Raw genomic sequence first — 20,098 nt, 5'->3', positions numbered from 1 at the left:
CGCACTGTAGGCCTGATGCGTGGTGCTGGCACTGGTGGTACTGGGCCGAGGACACGCACAGGAAGCCTGGTGCGGGGAGCTGCTACCGGAGGGCTGGGGTGTGGAGGTGGTACTGGATAGACTGGACCGTGCATGCGCACTGGAGCTCTTGAGCACCGAGCCTGCCCAACCATACCTGGTTGAATACTCTCGGTCGCCCTGCCAGTGCGGCGAATGGGCTATGTAGGCGAACCGGAGACACCGAGCGCAAGGCTGGTGCCATGTAAGCCGGCCCAAGGAGACGCACTGGGGACCAGATGCGTAGAGCCGGCTTCATGGCATTTGGCTCAACGCTCAATCTAGCCCGGCCGATACGCGGAGCTGGAATATACCGCACCGGGCTATGCACCCGCACTGGGGGCACCGTGCGCACCACTGCATAACACGGTGCCTGCCCGGTCTCTCTAGCCCCCCGGTAAGCACAGGGAGTTTGCGCAGGTCTCCTACCTGGCGTTGCCATACTCCCTGTAAGTCCCCCCCCAAGAAATTTTTGGGGCTGATTCCCGGGCTTCCGTCCGCACCGTCGTGCTTGCTTCCGCCCACCTGTCTATCTCCTCCCAAGAAGTATAGTCCATACTGTACTCCTCTTTGGGCTGCTCCTGTTTCCTCTTCTCCTGCTGCACCTTTGGGCGGCTACACTCCCCTGGTTTAGCCCAGTGTCCTCTCCCGTCAAGGATTTCCTCCCATGTCCAGAAATCCTTAATACGCAGCTCCTCTTTGGGCTGCTCCTGCCTGTTGACACGCTGCTTGGTCCATTTACGGTGGGTGATTCTGTCACGGTTTTCATGTGGTGAAGGAGAGTCAGACCAAACTGCAGCGTGTAGATTGCGATCCATGTTTAATCAAACAAACGTAAACACGAAATAACACAAACACTACAAAACAATAAACGTAACGAAAACAGCCTATACTTGTCAACTAACACAGCGACAGGAACAAAGACACTAAGGACAATCACCCACAATACAACCAAAGAATATGGCTGCCTAAATATGGCTCCCAATCAGAGACAACGATAAACACCTGCCTCTGATTGAGAACCACTTCAGACAGCCATAGACTCTCCTAGAACACCCCACTAAGCTACAATCTCACTAAGCTACACACCACATACAAAAACCCATGTCACACCCTGGCCTGACCAAATACATAAAGAAAAACACAAAATACTTCGACCAGGGCGTGACACTCCTCTCCTGAGTCCGTACGGGAGTTGCAGCGATGAGACAAGACTGTAACTACTACCATTTGGATACCATGAAATTGGGAAGAAAAAAGTGGGTGAAAAAAATATATATATATTTATATATACATGTATCTCATTTACTTAAGTATTCACACCCTTGAGTCAATACATGTTAGAATCGTCTTTGGCAGTGAGTAGAGCTGTGAGTCTTTCTGGGTAAGTCTAAGAGATTTACACATCTGGATTGTACAATATTTTCACATTATTATTTTTTAAATTCTTCAGACTCTGTCAAGTTGGTTGTTGATCATTTCAAGACAGCCATTTAAGTCAAAATTGTAACTAGGCCACTCAGGAACATTCAATGTCATCTTGGTAAGCAACTCCAGTGTATATTTGGCCTTGTGATTTAGTTTCTTGTCCTGCTGAAAGGTGCATTTGACTCCCACTGTCTGCTGGTAAGCAGACTGAACCAGGTTTTCCTCTAGGATTTGGCCTTTGCTTAGTTCTATTCTGTTTTTTTTATCCTAATAAACTCACTTGACAAGCATACCCATGACATGATGCAGCCACCATCATGCTTGAAAATATGAAGAGTGGTACTCAGTTATGTGTTGTGTTGGATTTGCCCCAAACATAACACTGTGTATTCAGGACATGAAGTTAATATATTTGCCACAGTTATACTTATTGCAAACAGGATGCATGTTTTGGAATGTTTTTATTCTGTACAGGCTTCCTACTTTTCACTCTGTCATTTAGTTAAATAAAAAATAAAAAATATAGGTTAGTATTGTGGGGTAACTATAATGTTGTTGATCCATCCTCAGTTTTCTCCTATCACAGCCGTTGAACTCTGTAACTGTTTTAAAGTCAGTTGGAATTGCTTTTTTTAAATGTTACTTTACCCATCTACCAATAGGTGCCCTTTTTGCGAGGCATTGGAAAACCTTCCTGGTTTTTGCGGTTCAATCTGTGTTTGAAATTCACTGCATCATTAAGGGACCTTACAGATAATTGTAAGTGTGGGGTACAGAGATGCGAAAGTCATTCAAAAAAATCATGTTAAACACTATTATTGCACACAGAGGGAGTCCATACAACTTATTATGTGACTTGTTAAGCAAAACTTTACTCCTGAACTTATTTAGCCTTGCTATAACAGAGTGGTAGAATGCTAATTGACATTTCAGATTTTCATTTTCTATTCATTTGTAAAAATTACTAAAAACATAATTCCACTTTGACATTATGGGACACTGTGTGTAGGCCATAATCTCAATTGAATCCATTTTAAATTCAGGCTGTAACATAATAAAATGTGGAAAAAGTCAAGGGGTGTGAATACTTTTGTCACATACACCGGATAGTTTTAACAGTAGTGTGAATACATACATAGTTTTAACAGTAGTGTTAATGCCAAGTATGTCTATGTTTGGCTCAAACAGTTGGCTTGTGAAAGGGGCAACTATATTAGTGTTATTCATGTCTTTTAACATCATGTCTAGTTTTGGGTTTGGCTCACAGATTGTTTGATTATTGATTGATTATTTAAGAGGATGCTGTGTTTTGTCTATTCGATGGGACATAATATAAGGGAAAAGTTTATAGAGGAATACAAGTATATATTGAATAGAAGGCAGATGCTCCAAAGTATGTGGACACCTGCTCGTCGAACATCTAATACCAACATCATGGGCATTAACATGGAGTTGGTCCCCCCGTTGCTGCTATAACAGCCTTGACTCTTCTGGGAAGGCTTTCCACTAGATGTCAGAACATTGTTGCGGGGACTTAGTGATGTTGAGCGATTAAGTTTGGCTCGCAGTCGGCGTTTCATTTCATCCCAAAGAATGTCAGGACTCTCTGCAGGCCAGTCAAATTCTTCAACGCCGATCTCGACAAACCATTTCTGTATGGACCTCGAATTGTCATGCTGGAACAGGAAAGGGCCTTCCCCAAACTGGTGCCACAAAGTCGGAAGCACAGAATCATCTAGAATGTCATTGTCTGCTTTAGCGTTAAGATCTCCGTTCAATGGAAATAAGGGGCACGAAACATGACAAACAGCCCCAGACCATTATTCCTCCTCCACCAAACTTTACAGTTAGCACTGTGCATTCAGCAGGTAACATTTTCCTGGCATTCGCCAAATCCAGATTAGTCCATCAGACTGCCAGATGGTGAGGCACGATTCATCACTCCAAAGAACACATTTCGACTGCTCCAGAATCCAATGGCAGTGAGCTTTACACCACTCCAGCCAACCCTTGGCATTGTGTATGGTGATCTTAGGCTTGTTTGTGGCTGCTCGGCCATGGAAGCCCATTTCATGAAGCTCCCGATTAACAGCTTTTGTACTGATGTTGCTTCCAGATGCAGTTTGGAACTCGGTAGTGAGTGTTGCAGCCGAGGAATATTTTTATGCGCATCAGCACTCGGCGGTCCCGTTCTGTGAGCTTGTGTGCCCTCCCACTTCGCGGCTGAGCCATTGTTGCTCCTAGACGTTTCCACTTCAGAATAACAGCACTTACAGTTGACCGGGGCAGCTCTAGCAGGGCAGGCATTTGACGAACTGACTTGTTGGAAAGGTGACATCCTATGACTGCTCTTCAGTACGGGTCAATGTTTGTCTTTGGAGATTGCATGGCTATGTGCTCGATTTCATACACCTGTCAGCAACAGGTTTGGCTGAAATAGTCGAATCCACTAATTTGAAGTGATGTCCACATATTTTTGGCCATGTAGTGTAGATCTACAGTCAGGAGTCCAGATTTCAGTTTCCATTTAACCCATCTGAACAGAAGGCTATAGCTCCCTTGATGTGTCATAGGCCTATTTGAAGTCACGTCTTGTTACTGTCTAATTTTTATCAAGCCTCACAATCATCACACATAACATAGCCAACACTGCTATCATCCTCTTTTACCACTTCACCAAATCTTTCCCAAACATGACTTTTCCGTCCCTCCCTTCTTTTAATTGTTAACTCTACATTTTGCTGCTCTTCTTTTATTGATTTAAACTCCGACATTGTCCTTTTGGCCTCTGTGGATCAACGGTAACTTTTTCTGCCCACTCCCAAAAGCATTTGGTGATTGGCGTGTAGGCTATTTGGTGCGTGTACAGTTAGGCCCTAAAGCTTAGGCTTACGCACTATTGATAGACTAAAATAATGATATAAATACCTCAATGTAGCCGATAGATATAAATTGCACAAGAATGAAATACATTTATTTTCAACCCGCCTGCCACCCACCTGCCCTTCATCCACACAATATTTCATAACCCAGAAGCGCCCGCCTCGCAGATATAACCGCGGGGAATGCGTGTTATGAGTCAACCCGCAGATCACAGCCCATCGTATCCTTACATAACCCTAAGCCAAAATGCAAATAACAGAATCATTTGGAATGTTTAAATCAATGTGCATTTGTGCTTAAAGTTTAGACTTAATTAAAGTATAGGCCTGCAGCTCATCCTCTAACAAATAACACAGGATTCCAGGAATTATTGATATACATCAGTGTATATATACTGTTTCTGAACTGCATCAGGATTATTGTTATATTATTATTATATTGTTATATTATTGTTAAAACTTTATATTTCATCATAAGGCTGTCAATCAGACGTCTGTAGTAAATAAACTGAGCAAAAAAAGAAACGTCCTTGTCACGCCCTGACCTTAGAGATCCATTTTATGTCTCTATCTTGGTTTGGTCAGGGCGTGAGTTGCGGTGGGCATTCTATGTTTTGTGTTTCTATGATTTTCTATTTCTATGTTTTGGCCGGGTATGGTTCTCAATCAGGGACAGCTGTCTTTCGTTGTCTCTGATTGGGAACCATACTTCGGTAGCTTTTTTCCCCACCGTTCTTTGTGGGAAGTTGACTTTGTTTAGGGCACATAGCCTTTGAGCTTCACGGTTTGTTTTTGTATGGTTTATTGTTATTTGTCTGCGTTATTCTTACAATAAAAAAAATGTACGCTTACCACGCTACACTTTGGTCCTCCTCCTTCAACAGCCTTTACAGTCCTCTCACTGTCAACTGCGTTAATTTTCAGCAAACTTAACATGTGAATATTTGTATGAATATAACAAGATTCAACAACTGAGACATAAACTGAACAAGTTCCACAGACATATGACTAACAGAAATGGAATAATGTATAATGTGTCCCTGAACAAAGGGGGGTCCAAAATCAAAAGTAGGAGTCAGTATCTGGTGTGGCCACCAGCTGCATTAAGTACTGCAGTGAATCTCCTCCTCATGGAGTGCACCAGATTTGCCAGTTCTTTCTGTGAGATGTTACCCCACTCTTCCACCAAGGCACCTGCAAGTTCCCGGACATTTCTGGGGGAATGGCCCTAGCCCTCACCCTCTGATCCAACAGGTGCCAGACGTGCTCAATGGGATTGAGATCCGGGTTCTTCGCTGGCCATGGCAAAATACTGACATTCCTGTCTTGCAGGAAATTCCGCACAGAACAAGCAGTATGGCTGGTGGCATTGTCATGCTGGAGGGTCATGTCAGGATGAGCCTGAGGAAGGGTACCACATGAGGGAGGATGATGTCTTCCCTGTAACACACAGCGTTGAGATTGCCTGCAATGACAACAAGCTCAGTCCGATGATGTTGTGACACACTGCCCAAATCCATGACGGACCCTCCACCTCCAGAGTACAGACCTCGGTGTAACGCTCATTCCTTCAACAATAAACGACAATCCGACCATCACCACTGGTGAGACAAAACCGTGACTCGTCAGTGAAGAGCACTTTTTGCCAGTCCTGTCTGGTCCAGCGATGGTGGGTTTGTGCCCATAGGCGGTGACATTTCCGGTGATGTCTGGTGAGAACCTGCCTTACAACAGGCCTACAAGCCCTCAGTCCAGCCTCTCACAGCCTATTGCGGACAGTCTGAGCACTGATGGAGGGATTATGTGTTCCTGGTGTAACTCGGGCAGTTGTTGTGGCCATCTTGTACCTGTCCCGCAGGTGTGATGTTCAGCTGTACCGATCCTGTGCAGGTGTTGTTACACATAGTCTGCCACTGTGAGGACGATCAGCTGTCAGTCCTGTCTCCCTGTAGCGCTGTCTTAGGCATCTCACAGCACGGACATTGCAATGTATTGCCCTGGCCACATCTGCAGTCCTCATGCCTCCTTGCAGCATGCTTAAGGCACATTCACTCAGGTGAGCAAGGACCCTGGGCATCTTTCTTTTGGTGTTTTTCAGAGTTAGTAGAAAGGACTCTTTAGTGTCCTAAGTTTTCATAACTGTGACCTTAATTGCCTACCGTCTGTAAGCTGTTTGTGTCTTAACGACCGTTCCACAGGTGTATGTTCATTAATTGTTTATGGTTCATTGAACAAGCATGGGAAACCATGTTTAAACCCTTTACAATGAAGATCTGTGAAGTTATTTGGATTTTTTAGCGAATTATCTGAAAGACACGGTCCTGAAAAAGGGACGTTTCTTTTTTTGCTGAGTTTATGTCTTGAGAGTGCAGGTGTCACATGGTCACCTTTTGTTCCAGAAAGTATTGGTCTGATCCCAGAATGGCAATGGTATTCTTGTTAGTTTCCAACATTTTCTATTCAGCAGTAGACGTTGAAGTACATAGACAATTAGAATGGATGTGATTGTACAATGCTGAGGTCAGGTCTGACCAATATCTGAGGGACTAATCTTTGAGAGTACTCCACATCAAGACCCCACGGCCTCTGTTCCACTGCAACACTAGCACTACCCAGCAGTCATGTCTATCAGTTCCCCTTGATGTGATGACTTGGCCAGATTGTTCAGATGAGAGGAGAGGCACGGAGATGCCACAGGAGACAGCGGATGCATCCCAAATAGCACTCTATTCCCTTTGTAGTGCACTACTTTTGACCAGGGCACAAAGTAGTGCACTATAGGGAATAGGGTGTCATTTGAGACGCGGGCAGACTCATGCAGAGCAAGAAAAGTATCTGCTAGACCCTTTATACACAAAGAGGAGAGTGGAGGAGAGAGGATAAGAGGAAAGGAGAGGAGAGTGCTGTGTAAGAGCCAATTTATGCTTGATCCGAAAATGTTGGAGACTTTGTGTGGATGGTGTGACGCAATTGCGGAGCCTCCGGAGCCATGCAGAGGCCACATTGAGCTCTGTACTGCATCGCTGTGCACCTCCCAAGTGTTGTAACAATGCGGAGGGCTCTCTATAGCTCCATATTGACATGATTGGTTGACAGTAGGTGGGGGCGGGAGGTCCTGTAGAAACACAAACTCACGGACAAATCATGAATGCTCTGACTTCTGCAGAGGCCATATAAAAGTAAATGTTGCACGGCTAATGTAGACGGCGGATTGACTATGCAGCACCTTTAACTTCTTGATGCACCCATCCCGTTAGTGGGATCATGTTCGTTACCATCCGCTGAATTGCAGAGCGCCAAATTCGAATAACTAAAAATATTTAATTTCCATGAAATCACAAGTGCAATATAGCAAAACACAGCGTAGCTTGTTGTTAATCCACCTGGAAAATCTCTGTCATGATGTTGTATTAGTTCATTTGACGACTGTTGCTCATCGAATGATTAAAAGTTTCTAATTGCGTGATTAACTGAATCAAGCAATTATTAACTCATAACCTGGGGCATCATGGGAAAATACGTTTTTATTGAGTTTCTATTTCCCAAATGAACTCAAAGAATGTTCAAATATCGATTTTACAACAGCCGCTAATTAATCAGTTACCTCTACAATCCCGTTCTGAACTTCGTATAATCCGGGAATCTGCACGGACCCGGGTCTCACCAATGAGTTCGTTCCACACCAATCTTAGTTGAGTATTTATTTACTAGAAACATAGAAACATAAATGATGATAAAAGATACACATACACAAAAACACATTCTAGGCTATTGATTAGAACTTAGTGTAACGGGCCAACACACACACTCAGGCTGCTCAATGACGCACATCTCCGGCGCACCTCTCTGGTCGTCCTCACGATGTCAGTGTCCTTTTGGCTTAGGAGTCTGTTCCATCGCCCTTGACCTGGAAGGGCTCTTCTGAGGACAGACAGCTCTGTAGCTCAGAGCTCCCAGCGTAGGAATGAAACAGTGTAGATACCACCATTTGATGGGAGGTGGAGGCTAGGTGGTTCGACTTGAATTCACCCGCTTAGAAACAGCTACTCATCCGTAGCTTGGGTAGAAAAATATTTCTTTGTCTTCAGATTGGTGTTGTGTTTAGTTCGTTGACTTTTTAGACCTCGGCTGCGGCTTGGGTCACGTAGTCTTATATGTTCATTCTTCACGCATAGGTTTTATAGCCTCGGGTCAGAAGTGGGCGTAACCACCTTTAGGGCCATTCACTGGGCGTACCAAGTTAAGAGCAAGGTCTAGGTTTTACTCAAATCCAATTTTAGACAACTAACTTCACATTTCATCTTTACCAAAACATTCCCTTTGATTTGGACATTTTCCACACAACGTACAATGTATAAACATCAAACATATACTAGGAAAACTCTTCACGTTACAATGTTTTCGTAATAACTTAATCTATTAGCCTTTAATAACAAAACAAAAATGATATACATTTTCATATTCCATCTATTGTCATGACCACCATTGTGGCTGACGGAAACCATTGTTCCAAAGTCCCTTTATTGCATGTTTAATGTTCTGAGGTTGGTTCTCCGTATTGAGGGGTCACAGGAATGTTTTGTGGTCTAAGATTTACCAGGGGTGTGAGGGGTCATAAAAACCCCACATCTTCAGACCCCTAGATCTCTCCTCCTCTGTTGACGTTGAGAGATAATCTGTAGGGTTGTGCTCTCCTGTAAGCTGACCTGATCAGGACAGTCATGACATCTCCCTCAGCAGACAAAACATTACAAGCAGCTAGCAGTCAAGTAGATTGGTCACGAAAGTCAGCAATAAAATGAATCGCTTACCTTTGATGATCTTTGGATGTTTGCACTCACGAGACTCCCAGTTACACAATAAATGTTCCTTTTGTTCCATAAAGATTATTTTTATATCCAAAATACCTCCATTTGGTTGGTGCGTTATGTTCAGAAATCCACAGGCGCGAGTGATCACAACCGGGCAGACAAAAATTCCAAATATTATCCGTAAAGTCTGTAGAAACATGTCAACATTTTTTTAAATCAATCCTCAGGTTGTTTTTACAATATATAATCAATAATATTTCAACCGGACTGTACCTTCTTCAATAGGAGAGAGAGAGAAAATGTCTGCGCCAAGCTGTTGCGCATGCAAAACGCTGCTGGCACCCAGCCATACAATGACGCCATGTGATCTTTCTCGCTCATTTTTCAAAATAAAAGCCTGAAACTATGTCTAAAGACTGTTCACAACACGTGGAAGCCATAGGAAAAGGAATCTGGTGATATCCCTTTAAATGGAGCGAAGGCAGAGAGGTTTCAGAAAAACACTTCCGGGTTGTATTTTCCTCAGGTTTTCACCTGCAATATCAGTTCAGTTATACTCACAAAAAATGTTTTACAGTTTTGGAAACTTTAGAGTGTTTTCTATTCTAATCTGACAATTATATGCATATTCTAGATTCTGGGCCTGAGAAATAGGCAGTTTCATTTAGATATGTTTTTCATCCGAACATCAAAATACTGCCCTCTACACTCAACAGGTTAAGGGACCAGACCCTAAGGCTTTACAAGGCTTTGTAGCAGTAGAGGAGGTAGGAATCTACAACTGATGTAGCTGGGCTATGTGTGAGAATGTCAAGATTCATCCGATTGGATTGTGTTGACACAACCTTTCAAATATGTCAAATCCTTGAGCGTACAAAAAAATAAAAATAAACCATTACTTTTGTAGGCTATTTATTCTTTACCTGTGCTTCTTCTTCGTTCCTTATTTGATGTAGTGGATTTAGGTATGATTCATAAGAGAGAATACGCTTTTATGTCTGTGAGAGCAGAATGGAAAAAATATTAATGTTCAGCTAGTCGATGTGAGGAGCTAGTGTAACGGCGTTCTTAGTTTGTGGAAAGAGAGTCGGACCGAAATGCAGCGTAGTGGTTACTCATGACTTTAATAGAAAAAAGTGACACATGAAAATAACTATTACAAATACAAAAACAACAAACGGAACGTGAAACCTAATTACAGCCTATCTGGTGAAACTACACAGAGACAGGAACAATCACCCACGAAATACAAAGCGAAACCAGGCTACCTAAATACGGTTCCCAATCAGAGACAAAGAGAATCACCTGACTCTGATTGAGAACGGCCTCAGGCAGCCAAGCCTATACAACACCCCTAATCAGCCGTGATCCCAAATACTACAAACCCCAATACGAAAATACAATGACATAAACCCATGTCACACCCTGGCCTGACCAAATATATAACGAAGACACAAAATACAATGACCAAGGCGTGACAGCTAGAGGTTGGTTTCTTTACCAACCCTCTGACCTCAGCTTCTGCAAGCTAAAAATACCCCCCGTTTCAAATATAAACTAGAAACTAGAAACGAACGGTTGAGTAAAGAGCATGGAATGGAACAGTGAAACAATGGAATTCAGTTATGTAAACCCCAGAGTTATTTTTTAGACTGTCAGTCAGAGTTCCATGTTCTATGAACCTAACTTGTAGTGTTGTGTCAACATAGTGCAGGGTACTGGATAGCAGTGAGAACTAAGGGGACTTTGATAGCAGGCAGGGGACATTGTCTGTAGCTTTATCACTATAAACAGTTCATTCTGTGAAGCCATAACGTTTGTTCCCCTCTCCTCGGTGGCAGTACTATCAGTTGTGTGATGATGGATTCACATCACATAGACGAGCCTGGGCTAGTCTTGGAGACTGCTTTATCGGCAAACTACCCAGGATAGTATATACACACAGTCCATCAACAGAAACAAAACAGAAATTCTATCCCAGCTCTAGAGTTGTCTCACTTGGCCCTTAGAGACAAGCCTATATGTAGACAGTAGCAGTCCATCAGTCCTCCAGGTGTAGATCTCTCACCTCCATCCGTGAGGAACTGTACCTTCAGGGACCTCCTTCTGCCTCCCTTCCCCTGCCCTTCCCTCTGGTCATTGTTTTGTCTGGCCCCATCCAGTTGACCTGTGACATGGGTAGACAGGTTCAGTAATGGGATCAGTGGACTACCAGCAGGCCCTCTTCGTGCTTTTACCACCCTGCTGGTAAGTGAAAGCCAGAGTGGATGATGAGATGCTCTTTCTCCTACTCAACTCCTTCTGACTAGTTTTATACCTGTTTTCTGAGCGTAACTGTAACTGTCTTCCTCTTTTGAAACTGAATTAATGATTGGATTGGAAACTCTGTTGGCAATCTTATAATACTGTGTCATTGACAGATCTACTTTGCCCTTGACTATGTTCTGCAACTGTACAATAGTGTCTCCAGGATGGACTTCACAGGCTAGAGCCCAGCTCCTCTTGGAGACATACCAGCTGGTTCCAGTCATGTCATGCCAAGCATTCTGCACTCTGCTGCCGTTCAGGCCATCTGCTTTACTTTGCCTTTATACTGTCTTTTAGTTTCCATTTTTTCATTTTTTTAGGGGGGGCAAGCGAACATTCTCTCCTTACAGTAGTTTTAATTCCACTCTCAATAGGGCTCCCCGAACAAGAGATCAAGTGGTGCTGCTGGCTAAATAGATATGAAAGCCGAGTGGACGTCAGAGAGGTTACAGAGTCTAGCTAATTAGACTTAGAGGGAATAGAGGGTCTGATACACAGCATCATGAGAGAAAGATGGATACAGAGAGAGATAAAGAGAGAGACAGACCGGGGGAGGGAGGAGAGAGAGACAGACCGGGGGGGAGAGCTGGAGGGAGGAGAGAGAGAGAGAGACAGACCGGGGGAGGGAGGAGAGAGAGAGAGAGAGAGAGAGAGAGAGAGACAGACCGGGGGAGGGAGGAGAGAGAGAGAGAGAGCTGGAGGGATAGCTGACTTGCTCTTCTGTCACTACTGACGATCCTCTACTTTCTTTCAACTTTCAACTACTTGTCAGAAAAACACAGTGTTCTCTAGTTATTAATGTTGGAGGATCTGGATGAACTTGCATCTAAGCACTGGAATCGGCAAATGTATTGTGTTGTATTGTGTTGTATTGTGTTGTATTGTGTTGTATTGTTGTTGTCTTTACACATTCCTCAGCTTTGATTCAGTGATTTTTGATTGTACGCTATGGCCTAGCTACACTGTGTGTACTTAAGCAGCAACCCCTATAGTATTATTTAACCCATGCAGTCAAGGAGCTAAACAATGTCTAGTACTCAACGTACCAACCTGGCAAGCGGTGTCTGGAGTCTGGAGGCTTACTGTTGCTGTAGGGCATAATGGTTTCTGTAGTCTTTCTCTTCCACTTTGCACTGCTCATTTTGCTGTGTGTGTGTGTCCCTCTAGACCATTTAATGAAGCAGAACCAGAAAACAAACAGACTAGAAGTACCATTGGAGTGAGGGAGGGATAGAGGGATGTATTGAGGGAGGGAAGAAGGAATGAGGTTGGCTGTATGCCAGATCAAGGGAAGCCTTGGTGTAATATTTGTATTCTGGCCTGTGTGTTTTGTTGCATGTGGTGTGGTTGCCATGTCATTAAAGACATCACATGATGTACCTGAGGAGCCCTCTCTTTCTCTTTCTTTCTTCATCTCTCTCTCTTGTTTTCTCTTTCTCAGTTTTACAGTTCTTTACTACAACATTTCCTTCACTCTTTATACAATACACAGAGACAGACATGGAGTGAAAGAAACAAGTGGAGAGAGACAGAGAACTTCACTTTGCTTTAGCAACTGTGGCCTTGCCATTCATGCTATTAAAGCTTATCTGAATCTGAACCTGAACGAGAGAAAGATGGAGAGAGGGAGAGAGGACAGTTAAGGTACATGCAGTCTTTACACTAAGGCAGAGAGCGAAGCCAGGCAATGAGGAGGTGAAAAGAGCATTGCCATGTCAGTATAATGGTGATTATGACAGAGAAGAGGCAGCAGACACTAGAGACCCTGCTCCTTTTATTCATACGCCCCCGGCAATGTCTTTACATTCTTCTGTGCTTTTCTCCCTTCCCTCTCTTCTCTCCTCTGTTTGGTCTTGAAATAAAAACAGCTTGTCACTAGGACACAAAGAGGAGCTTAATTGCTGCCTAAGCCTCAGTGAAATGGCACAATACATTAATGCATTAGTCATTTGGTGAAAATATGGAGAATTTTTGTGAATAATCTTCCCTTTTAACTGAATAATAAGTAAGGTAAAGACCGTTCGAATCAAATACAGTTTTGCAAACTCCAGGGAATTGGCGCATCTTCTAATTGTGATGAAGGCCTTTTTGAGTGTTTTATAACACCTGAACAAACAACCACACCATAAACTGAGACTCCATAAAAAATCTTTGTGGTGTTTCGGGTCTCTGTCTCTTTTTTCTTTAAATGGGTGGTGGGACTGTTGCTCAATAATATTATATGGGATATCATGTGCCGAAGTGAATTCTCCAGTCGCTATTTTACAAGCTTTTACAGTATTAAGTGCTAATGTCGATCTGGAGCGTCTGCTAAATGACTGTAATGTAATGTAATGTAATGTAATGTAATGTAATGCAAGTTTAATGTTCATCTCAATGCCATGCAGGGATCTGTATCGGTTCTGTCAATTATATCTCTCTCTCTACTTTAATGGATACAAACACATTTTAGTCAATAGATATCTATCAGAGCACAAAACACAATCTGTATACAGTACCTGCAACACAACATAACACGACTAGGGCCGAGTGTTTAGATACATTTTCTACCCTGCTGTTGAAAAGAGAAAACAGACACCATCTTCATAATAACGGATGAATCCACTGACACACAAGACCAATATGTTCTTCATATTGTAGGAGAGCTGAATGAAGACGTTAACGTTGTTCTGGCTGATACAGTGTACAGTATTTAAGGGCAGTGAACTATTCAGCAGTGTCTGCATATCATTCTACCTGGGCTTTTACGCACGCTTTGCGGAGATGGAGAAGTGTGTCTCTCCACATACTGCGATCTTCACATATATTTTTCGTAGCTGTCTATTTACCTCCAGAAATCGAAGCAGGCACCAAGACTACACTCAATGAGCTGTATAAGGCCATAAGCAAACAATAGAATGCTCACCCAGAAGCGACGCTCCTAGTGGCCAGGGAGTTTAATGCAGGAAAACTTAAATCAGTTTTCTATCATCATGTCACATGTGCAACCACAGAAAAAGAAAAACTCTAGACAACCTTTACTCCACACACAGAGACACGTACAAAGCTCCCCTCGCCCTCCATTTGGCAAATCTGACCATAACTCTATCCTCCTGATTCCTGCTTACAAGCAAATACTCAGGCTGGAAGTACCAGTGACTTGCTCAAAAGCATTTTGACTGGTTGAATCATCTCTTGTTATGGCAACTGCTTGGCATCCTACCGCAAGGCGCTACAGAGGGTAGTGTGTATGGACCAGTACATCACTGGGGCCAAGTTTCCTGTCATCCAGGACCTCTATACCAGGCGGTGTCAGAGGAAGGTCCCAAAAATGGTCAAAGACTCCAGCCAACCTAGTCATAGACTGTTCTATCTGCTACCGCATGGCAAGCGGTACCGGAGCGCCAAGTCTTGATGCAAATGCTCTTTAACAGCTTCTACTCCCAAGCCATATAACTGCTAAGCTGTTAATCATGTGGCAACCCAGACTATTTACATTGACCCCCTTTTTTACATCGCTGCAACTTGCTGTTTGTTATTAATGCATAGTTGCTTAGCCCCGACCTACATTTACATATTATATCAATGACTTCGACTAACCTGTATCCCCGCACATAGACTAACCTGTATCCCCGCACATAGACTAACCTGTATCCCCGCACATAGACTAACCTGTATCCCCGCACATAGACTAACCTGTATCCCCGCACATAGACTAACCTGTATAGACTAACCTGTATCCCCGCACATAGACTAACCTGTATCCCCGCACATAGACTAACCTGTATCCCCGCACATAGACTAACCTGTATCCCCGCACATAGACTAACCTGTATCCCCGCACATAGACTAACCTGTATCCCCGCACATTGACTAACCTGTATCCCCGCACATTGACTAACCTGTATCCCCGCACATAGACTAACCTGTATCCCCGCACATAGACTAACCTGTATCCCCGCACATTGACTAACCTGTATCCCCGCACATAGACTAACCTGTATCCCCGCACATTGACTAACCTGTATCCCCGCACATAGACTAACCTGTATCCCCGCACATTGACTAACCTGAATCCCCGCACATTGACTAACCTGTATCCCCGCACATTGACTAACCTAACCACATTGACTAGGTACTGGTACCCCTGTATACAGCCTTGCTATTGTTATTTTATTGTGTTACTTTTATTTCTTACATTATTTTATTTAGTATTTTATTTTTTAGCAAATATTTTCTTACTTTAAGAAAATGTGTCATTGTTGTTTAAGGGCTTGTTAGTAAGCATTTCACTGTAAGATCTACTACACCTGTTGTATTCAGCATTTCACTGTAAGATCTACTACGCCTGTTGTATTCAGCATTTCACTGTAAGGTCTACTACACCTGTTGTATTCAGCATTTCACTGTAAGGTCTACTACACCTGTTGTATTCAGCATTTCACTGTAAGGTCTACTACACCTGTTGTATTCAGCATTTCACTGTAAGGTCTACTACACCTGTTGTATTCAGCATTTCACTGTAAGGTCTACTACACCTGTTGTATTCAGCATTTCACTGTAAGATCTACTACACCTGTTGTATTCAGCATTTCACTGTAAGGTCTACTAAACCTGTTGTATTCAGCATTTCACGGTAAGGTCTACTACACCTGTTGTATTCAGCATTTCACTGTAAGATCTACTATACCTGTTGTATTCAGCATTTCACTGTAAGGTCTACTACACCTGTTGTATTCAGCATTTCACTGTACGGTCTACACCTGTTGTAATTCAGCATTTCACTGTAAGGTCTACTAAACCTGTTGTATTCAGCATTTCACGGTAAGGTCTACTACACCTGTTGTATTCAGCATTTCACTGTAAGGTCTACTACACCTGTTGTATTTAGCATTTCACTGTAAGGTCTACTACACCTGTTGTATTTAGCATTTCACTATAAGGTCTACTACACCTGTTGTATTTAGCATTTCACTGTAAGGTCTACTACACCTGTTGTATTCAGCATTCCACTGTAAGGTCTACTACACCTGTTGTATTCAGTATTTCACGGTAAGGTCTACTACACCTGTTGTATTCAGCATTTCACTGTAAGGTCTACTAAACCTGTTGTATTCAGCATTTCACTGTAAGGTCTACTAAACCTGTTGTATTCAGCATTTCACGGTAAGGTCTACTTCACCTGTTGTATTCAGCATTTCACTGTAAGGTCTACTACACCTGTTGTATTTAGCATTTCACTGTAAGGTCTACTACACCTGTTGTATTCAGCATTTCACTGTAAGGTCTACTACACCTGTTGTATTTAGCATTTCACTGTAAGGTCTACTACACCTGTTGTATTTAGCATTTCACTGTAAGGTCTACTACACCTGTTGTATTTAGCATTTCACTGTAGGGTCTACTACACCTGTTGTATTTAGCATTTCACTGTAAGGTCTACTACACCTGTTGTATTCAGCATTTCACTGTAAGGTCTACTACACCTGTTGTATTTAGCATTTCACTGTAAGGTCTACTACACCTGTTGTATTTAGCATTTCACTGTAAGGTCTACTACACCTGTTGTATTTAGCATTTCACTGTAAGGTCTACTACACCTGTTGTATTTAGCATTTCACTGTAAGGTCTACTACACCTGTTGTATTCAGCATTTCACTCTAAGGTCTACTACACCTGTTGTATTTAGCATTTCACTGTAAGGTCTACTACACCTGTTGTATTTAGCATTTCACTGTAAGGTCTACTACACCTGTTGTATTCAGCATTCCACTGTAAGGTCTACTACACCTGTTGTATTTAGCATTTCACTGTAAGGTCTACTACACCTGTTGTATTTAGCATTTCACTGTAAGGTCTACTACACCTGTTGTATTCAGCATTTCACTGTAAGGTCTACTACACCTGTTGTATTTAGCATTTCACTGTAAGGTCTACTACACCTGTTGTATTCAGCATTTCACTATAAGGTCTACTACACCTGTTGTATTCAGCATTTCACTGAAAGGTCTACTACACCTGTTGTATTCAGCATTTCACTGTAAGGTCTACTACACCTGTTGTATTCAGCATTTCACTATAAGGTCTACTACACCTGTTGTATTCAGCATTTCACTGAAAGGTCTACTACACCTGTTGTATTTAGCATTTCACTGTGAGGTCTACTACACCTGTTGTATTCAGCATTTCACTGTAAGGTCTACTACACCTGTTGTATTTAGCATTTCACTGTAAGGTCTACTACACCTGTTGTATTCAGCATTTCACTGTAAGGTCTGTTGTATTCGGCCCATGTGACAAATACCATTTGATTTGATTTAACGGAGTTGGAGAAGTTGTTGGGTTGTTATTTCTATAGCAGATGAAAAAAGGCTACCCATTTATGTTCTGAAAATAGTCTACATGTCACGCCCTGACCTTAGAGAGACGTTTTATTTCTCTATTTGGTTTGGTCAGGGTGTGATTTGGGGTGGGCATTCTATGTTGTCTATTTCTTTGTTTTGGCCGAGTATGGTTCCCAATCAGAGGCAGCGGTCTATCGTTGTATCTGATTGGGAACCATACTTAGGCAGCCTTTATCCCACCTGTGTTTGTAGGTAGTTATTTTCTGTTTAGTCTCTGTTACCTGACAGAACTGTTCGCTTTCGTTTTGTTAATTTGTTCGAGTGTTTTTTGATAATAAATAAAATCATGAACACTTTTCACGCTGCGCTTTGGTCCACTCCTTCCGACGACAGGCGTTACACTACATTTCATCCTCTACATGTTGAGATATAAAAATGCCTATGATACCCTAATGTTAAGAACAGACAGCGAATACGTAGTGACATTTTGTTGGTTGATGTTGTCTTGTTATGTACAGTGCATTCGTAAAGTATTCAAACCCCTTGTCTTTTTTCACATTTCACATACGTTACAGCCTTATTCTAAGATGAAAACAATTATTTTTTCCCTCATCAATCTACACACAATTGCCCATAATGACAAAGCAAAAATTGTTTTACATTTTTTTTGCAAAAAGAAAACAAAAATGGATATATGACATTTACATTATACTTATGTATTCAAATCCTTTACTCAGTACTTTGATGAAGGACCTTTGGCAGCAATTATAGCCTTGAGTCTTCTTGGGTATTCCACTACAATCTTGGCACACCTGCATTTGGGGAGTTTCTCCCATTCTTCTTGGCTGTGTGCTTAGGGTCATTGTCCTGTTGGAAGGTGAACCTCACCCTAGTCTGAGGTCCTGAGCACTCTGGAGACGGTTTTCAATTATCTCTCTGTACTTTGCTCTGTTCATCATTCTCACGATCCTGACTGGTCTCCTAGTCCCTGCTGCTGACAAACATCCCCACAGCATGATGCTGCCAACACCGTGCTTCACCGTATGTATGGTTCCAGGTTTCCTCCAGACGTGATACTTGTTCAATCTTATTTTCATCAGACTAGAGAATCTTGTTTTTCATGGTCTGATAGTCCTTTAGGTGCCTTTTGGCAAACTCAAAGTGGACTGTCATGTGCCTTTTAATGAGGAGTGGCTTCCGTCTGGCCATAAAGTCCTGATTGGTGGAATTTTGCAGAGATGGTTTTCCTTCTGGAAGGTTCTCCCATCTCCACAGAGGAACTCTGGAGGAACTCTGGAGCTCTGTCAGAGTGACAATCGGGTTCTTGATCACCTCCCTGACCAAGGCCCTTCTCCCCCGATTGCTCAGTTTGGCCGAGCGGCCAGCTCTAGGAAGAGTCTTGGTAGTTCCAAACTTCTTCCATTTAAGACTTCTGGAAGCCACTGTGTTCTTGGGGCACGCCACTGTGTTCTTGGGGCACGCCCAATTTTGCACGCCCAATTTTTCAGTTTTTGATTTGTTAGAAAAGTTTGAAATATCCAATAAATGTCGTTCCACTTCATGATTGTGTCCCACTTGTTGTTGATTCTTCACAAAAAAAATACAGTTTTATATCTTTATGTTTGAAGCCTGAAATGTGGCAAAAGGTCGCAAAGTTCAAGGGGCCGAATACTTTCGCAAGGCACTGTATATAGACAGGTATGTGTCTTTCCAAATCATGTCTAATCAATTTAATTTACGACAGGTAGACTCCAATCAAGTTGTAAAAACATCTCAAGGATGATCAATGGAAACAGGAAGCATCTGAGCTAAATTTAGAGTCTCATGGCAAAGGGTCTGAATACTTATGTAAATAAGGTATTTCTGTTTTTAATTTTTTTATGAATTTGCAAACTAATCTAAAATCTGTTTTCACTTTGTCATTATGGGATATTGTGTGTAGATTGATGATAATTATTATTTAATCCATTTTAGTATAAGGCTTTAACGTAGCAAAATGTGGAAAACTTCAAGGGGTCTGAATACTAACCGAATGCACTTTATGTCCTCCATGGCCTGCAGCCTATCTAAACTCTCTTGGGTAGATGCATTGTTTTGAGACCGTGTAATGTTTTAAAAATATATAAAAAAATAATAGCTGTCTTTCCCGTCTTTCCATATAAAATCTAATGTTAAATTGCAGGTTTTGCAGAATATATTGTTGTCTTCTGCAAAGAGTGTCACAGCGGGGTATTGGCACACTCTTTTTTTCTGGTTAGATTTATAGTCACTCCCCTTTAACTGTCCTAAT

The 20,098-nt window shown here is 42.4% G+C and overlaps 1 protein-coding gene and 1 long non-coding RNA gene across 3 annotated transcripts in view; one reads left to right on the top strand and one right to left on the bottom strand.

Moving 5' to 3' along the window:
• LOC118366646 (receptor tyrosine-protein kinase erbB-4-like) overlaps positions 1–20,098 on the top strand; it is a 545,013-nt gene that overhangs the window by 203,745 nt on the left and 321,170 nt on the right. The gene's annotated exons all lie outside the window — the stretch shown is intronic.
• LOC127915083 (uncharacterized) lies at positions 16,617–17,739 on the bottom strand. Its single transcript, XR_008090163.1, has 3 exons — positions 17,255–17,739; positions 16,875–17,102; positions 16,617–16,836 (listed from the first exon to the last, which is right to left on the bottom strand). It is a non-coding gene; the product is annotated as an uncharacterized LOC127915083 (long non-coding RNA).

This window comes from Oncorhynchus keta, chromosome 34 (genome assembly GCF_023373465.1).
Source record: "Oncorhynchus keta strain PuntledgeMale-10-30-2019 chromosome 34, Oket_V2, whole genome shotgun sequence".
NCBI lineage: Eukaryota > Metazoa > Chordata > Actinopteri > Salmoniformes > Salmonidae > Oncorhynchus > Oncorhynchus keta.
The sequence above is the reverse complement of the archived record's forward strand: the minus strand, read 5'-3'. Positions and strand labels throughout refer to the sequence as shown.